Here is a 6,478-nt window from a genome sequence, read left to right as displayed (position 1 = left end):
CACTGCACTCCAGCCTGGGTGACAGAGTAAGGCTCTGTCAACAAAACAAAACAAAACAAAGAAAAAAAGCTGACAAAGGCAATCAGTAAAATCAGTAAGAAACAGCAGTGATAGAAAACATGTTTTGCAGGCAACTTGGTATAACTAAATTTAAAAGTGGTAAGGTGGGAAATGTAGGTGACAAAGTCCGAGTCTTTAGTAGCAAGCTATTTACAGGATTTTATCTACAAATTGTTCCAACATGTCACGTTTGCTACTTTATTGAAATGTTTGATTGCATAACATATGGAGAATGTGCAGTGTGAGACGATGCCGCATTTTCACTCTCCGAGACCTGGGAAGACGAAGCAGCTTTAATCACCTAGAGTTTCAGTCATTTCAGTGAATATTCATAGAAACAGAGGTGACCAACCAGTAGTGAGCTCAAGTGGCTGCATGTACACAGTGGATTAGGAATGTGGTGAGGTGTGTGCCAGTGGAGCGGTAGGCAGTGTGGGCAATGCTATCTGAAAGGTTATCTCTCTGGTCTCCATGGGGATACATGAAAAACTAAAATATACATAATAACATTCATTTATTCATTCATTCATTCATTCCTTTTTCAGAGACGGGAGTCTTGCTATTTGGCCGAGAATGGAATGCAGTGGCTCTTCATAAGCACCATCCTGGCATGCTATAGCCTCAAACTCCTGGGCTCAAGCATCCTCCTGCCTCAGCCTCCCAATTAGCTGGGACTACAGGTCTGCGTCACTGTACAGAGCTAATAATGTCCTTTCTGTATGAATTATTGAGACCTCAGAATGCATTTTGATAGGGGAAGTGAATACACTGGGGACAAGTAGTGGGTGGATGTGTGTGAAGTGAGAGTAAGGCTCTCTTCAGGTGCAGCACGAAAATGAGGTGACCAATGGAGGTCCTGTTTTTCCAGCTGAGCTCTCAATCTCGTCTCACAGGGCTGATAAAAATGATATCCTGAGTTTTCCAGGACTGGCTAGAAACAATGCAGGGATATTATCAACATCTCATTATTTTGTTCTCATAATTATTTGATTAATGATAATGACTGAGCTGCTTTGTAATACTATGTATGTCTTTTATTAGCCTTATAACTTCCCTTAACAGTATAGGGACCTTGATTTCTTAATTTTGTCAAGAGAGCAATAAACTCACAGCCAACTTATGTTTTAAAAATGTGTATGGTTCCCAGGTGAAGAGAATTTCAGTTCACTTAGATACCCTTTATTTTTCACATGCATTCCAGCCTCACTTCTGCTCTGCATATGTCCCCAGTATATTTTTGCTCATGACACAGAAATATCAGTTCCATTCTTTGCTGGAATTAACAAACAGCAAAATATCTGGCCTGCTGGACAGAATGCATTGATCTGCTATTGTCTATCTGTCCTAGCACCTCTTGCAGAACCGTTGTTTAACACATTCTTGGATTCATATTTAAAGCATCAGGTTAATTCATGTTTGCTAATTTGCATGTGAAGGCTAGATGTTAAAATAGAATTTAAAGTATTTGGTTATATCTACTGTTTTTACCCTCTATAATTAGTAGAACTTTTTTGGATGTCCTATTGTGTGGTTTGGTGAACTATCATGCACCAATTATACTAATCTTAACTAAAGAATAGTTTAACATATTTTTAATGATGTTTAACTTATTATTTATAGTATATAACCAGGAGAAAGTCTTCAGCTATACAGTAATTTATCTTTCTTTCATAAAGCTAAAAAGACGTTAATTCGCATGATTTTAGCTGAGATTTCAGTGTGGACTTTGCTTCTGAATTGTGTCCAAGACTCTGAGTCGGTTTTAAGACCTTACATCTGCATGGTGCTTTGCCGTTTAAGAAGGAACTCCACATTAATCTTCAGCTCTGATTATTCAAGTTCATCCCACCTCCTGTTACAGTCACTGCTTGAATAAATGAATGAACCAAAACCAGAGTTGACTTTGGTTTTCATAACATTGTGAGTTTGTTGGAACAGATATCATTATTATTGAATAATGTGATTTTGTAATATTATATATTATAATTATTGTATTTTTTCAGATAAAACAGCTGCTAAAATGTATTTGTACAGCTGACCTTGGAACGACACAGGTCTGAACTGCGTGGATCCATGTATACATGGACTGTTTTTTCAATAAAATTACATTAACTGTGCCTGCCTCTCCTGCTTCCCCTTCTACATTCTCCATCCTTTCTTCTTCTGTCACCTCTGAGACAACAAAGCCAACCCCTCCCTTTCCTCTTTCTCTTCAGTTGAAGGACAAGGAAGATGAAGACTTTTGTGAAAATCTGCTTTCACTTAAAGAATAGTAAATATATTTTCTCTTCCTTATGATTTTCTTAATGACATTTTCTTTTTCTAGCTTACTTGACTATAAGATAAAGTCTATAATACATATAACGTACAAAATCTATGTTAATCGACTGTTTTTTGTTATTGCTAAAGGTTCCTGTCAGCAGTAAGCTATTAGTAGTTAAATTCTGGGGGAGTCAAAAAGTTACATGTGGATTTTCAAGGTTCGGCACGCCTAACTCTTGCATTGTTCAAGAATCAGCTGTATTACACTTTCTAGTTACAATTAGTAGTTAAATTCTGGGGGAGTCAAAAAGTTACATGTGGATTTTCAAGGTTCGGCACGCCTAACTCTTGCATTGTTCAAGAATCAGCTGTATTACACTTTCTAGTTACAATGCATTTAGCATCTTGTGCTATTTAAAACAACCCTGTCAGGTAGGAGGAGAAAAATGATTATCTCTGTCTAGCAGATAAGGAAAGTGAAATTTAAAGGTCAATGACCACCTCCAAATTGCAGTGCAACAGCATTGCTAAGACCTGAATTTAGTCTGTTTCATCATAGTTTGGTGCTCTTTTCAATATTCTTTTAGTATTCTTAGGGCATATTAATCACCATGTGTGGGAGTGGGTGGGGGCTGTCAGAGGGGCAGCATCTGGAGTTTCACCTGGTCAGGACAGAAGTGCTCCTCCCTGCTGGAATGATGAGCCCTCTGTGCTTTGTTCCTTCTCTGCAGTGTGGCCAAGGTGATGGGCTTTTACAAAAGGGCACCATGGGGCATTTTAGGGATAGCTTGGGATGGTGGTTGGGAGCAGCTGACATGACACATGTCAGGATGTTGCCAAACTCATTTTGGCAAGGCTATTTAAAGGTCAAAAGATATAACACTAGCAGCCTCTGTTGTCCAACACCAGGGAGATCATTCTCCTGTTCTTATCCAGGATGGTGCCAAGCTCTACGGGAACAAAATGGAAGAAGGTGGAGGCAGAAAGCGAAGCCTCAGGTCCCTTAGGTCCAGGAATGAACATAATTAATGCCTTCCTTGACCCTTAGGAAAGCCAGATCTCTAAGCATTTGGAATATTTTACATTAACAAAACCATATTTTTTTAACCAGTGTCCTGTCCTTTTTTATTGTCACATCCTGGGGAATTTTTGAATTTATTCAAAAAATGTCCTATAATGTTAGTACTGAATCTAATGGCTGGGCTGCGTTGCTTCCTGTTACTCTCCATCTGGCCATTTGTACTAACACAACACTTAGGGGAATACTTCCTACGTAGGCGCCAATGCCCTGGCACAAAGCAGATACTTGAGACACTGGACATAACTTTTTAAAATCTATCTCGATGAATTAGAATATTGAAACATCAGACATCAGACTGGAAATATATGCTGGATGTCACAAAATTAATTAGCTTATTTAAAATAATGATATTGCCCTTTTTGTTTTATTTGGTTTTGCAGTTTATAAAAATGTCACCTAATTATTACTAAATGTTAGATTAATATAGTTAGTTTAAAATGTGGGTTTTTCATCGTTAGACCTGAAGTGTTAAGCAACATAAATGGAGTGGCTGACTTTGTGACACTTACTTCTGATAAAGAAGACAAATATCTCCCTAACTTTTTTGCTTTATGAGCGTCACAGTGAAACCCCAAAACTCAGAATTCCATTTACCACAAAGAGCCAAAAATGCCGTCATTCAAACTTCAGGAAATGTTCTATGTAGAAATCAAGGTCTCTCGTTTACCATCTTGTCTTTTCAGAATAATTCAATATTAGGAGAAATACACCTAAAACCAAAGGATGAAAAATTATTTTCCAGGTACTATTTCTGTGACTTAGTTTTTGTTCACAATGGAAGGGAAGTGCCAGCTGCAGCGGTAGCTACAGGGCCTGTTCCCTCTTGCAATAAATTAAGTAAAAACAACAGGCCCCGCATGGTGAAGGCAGAAAGAAGAAGGAAGAAAGTAAAGTCAGAAGGCAAAAGCAGAGCCAGTAGGGGTGAGAAGGCAATGCTACAGAGCTTCCTCTGTCCCCTCCCACCCTAACACTGGACAATGGAGGTAAGTGAAAAGCTTCAAGGAATGGGCTGGGCCTCAGATCCTGAAGACAAGGGCCCTTAGTGAGAAGTAATAAACCATGGAGATTAAAGAACCCAAAGATCACTGCCCGAGGGCTTGCCTAGCTTCCTTCATGAGCTGCTCTACCTCCCACCCACATCCACAACAAAAAGAGGCATTTGGAGGTCAACTCAATGAGGTCTGTGCCCAGCCACCTCTTCTCTTGAACATTATAATGACTGTGTATGGGTATATATAATGAGTGTAAGTATTGGGACCTGGGGATAGCTGATTCCCTCTGAGAATAATGACCTCGGACACTTGAAAAGCACAGTGTGATAAAATGGCACACATTGAACCATCTTAAATAGATGAATCTGAACTAATGAACCAAAGCAAACATTTATAACATGCACAGTAAATGCCCTCAAGGAGGTAAGAGAGGGTAATGGCAACAGGAAGGAAACACAAGTAGTTATACAGAAGATGCAAATTATTGTACCTGGTGTGACCAATGTAGCGGCTGCGATAAATACTTTGATGGGAAGGCTAAGTTGTTAAATGCAAAAAAGGGAATATGTTCTGAAGGTATTAGGAAAGGAAAAAAGGTAGAAAATGTAAGATACAGAGAGAAGAGAAGCAAAAATGTTGTCATTCATAGAATATTCTTCTTATTCCAAGAAGAATTAAAAAAATGAATGATATAGATGAAATAATGATTGATAACTTCAAAAACATAAAGATAAATAAGACTTCAGATTAAAAGGACACATAGAGTATTTATGGGATGGAAAAGAAAAAACTCACATATAGACACATTAGAGTAAAATATAAGAACATTAAAGACAATAAGATAATTTACAAAATTTCAGTAAAGACCCACCCATCATGCAAAAAGAATTAGCTTGACAATTGAATAATACTTTCAATGTGTTGAAAAAGAAAAATCTGGTCCCAGAAGTGCATCAAGTTATATTTTTAAATATTTACGTTAAAATAAAGGTTATTTTCAGACATATAAAGCCTAATGGGTTTCATAGCAACACTCTCTTTGAAAACATTCTTGATGACTTCAACTTTCAGTAATGTGGGGACTAGGTTTTAAGAATGATCCTTCCGGACCATATCAGGTAAAAGAAATCTTCAAAGTATCTCCTTCCCTTAAAAAATAATGAGGTGAAATCTGATGGAAGACATGAGCTGTATACACAAAATGAAGGTAAGTCTGTCTTGTGGGCAAGTTTCTTACTGCAATTAAGAAATAAGGCCTTGGGCTAGTGCTATGGAGGAAAGATGAATCCAAAATGACAACAATTGGTAGGGTTGTGGAAAGAGGCTAATGTGGGCCCAGGTTGCTAACAATGCCTTGGACCCTGGAGTAAATCCATGTTCTTTCAGTATATCTTATTTTAAAGTGCCAGATTTTTCAATGAATTAAGAGACTCCAAATAAGAACTCACTATCAGAGATCGCCAAACACACAAAGAAACAAAACATGTGGGTGAGAACCAGCAGAAACAAGAGCACCAGATTCAAGGCTTCAAGATTTTCAGATAATTGCAATGATGAGACATATAATATAAAAATACTATGTCAGAAATCCATGTAAAAGAATGGAACCACATCAATTAGCAAGCAATAAAATACTTTTAAATATAAGCAGGCAGATTTGGAAAAGAACCAATGAGAACTTTCAGAAAAGGAAAATACAATTGATCAAAGAAGCAAAATCAGTGGCTGGTTTAAACGGCAGATTTGACGTGACTATAGAGAGAATAACTGAATTGTTGAAAAAAGGACAAAGAGATATAAAAGTTAGTTACTATGGTGGATTCCCAGGGCTTAGTCTTACTAGAACCCCTCTGAGTAACTGTTGAATGTACATTGAAATAATTTCTCAAAGGACTACAGGCAGGAAACTTTACCCACTGTTTTTCATTCTCCATTGGTTAAAAGTTACTTTATTTGTCTCTAGGTTGTGCAGAGAGAATCCAGAGCTTTGAGCTTGAGGTGGGTGCCAGTGGCCTGCAGGGAGCTGTCCATGGATCCGATGGGCCAAAGGATTATGGCATGGGAAGTCAGCCTGATGCAGACT

The sequence above is a fragment of the Rhinopithecus roxellana genome, chromosome 17 (genome assembly GCF_007565055.1).
Source record: "Rhinopithecus roxellana isolate Shanxi Qingling chromosome 17, ASM756505v1, whole genome shotgun sequence".
Classification (NCBI taxonomy): Eukaryota; Metazoa; Chordata; class Mammalia; order Primates; family Cercopithecidae; genus Rhinopithecus; species Rhinopithecus roxellana.
Note: the sequence above shows the minus strand (reverse complement) of the source record.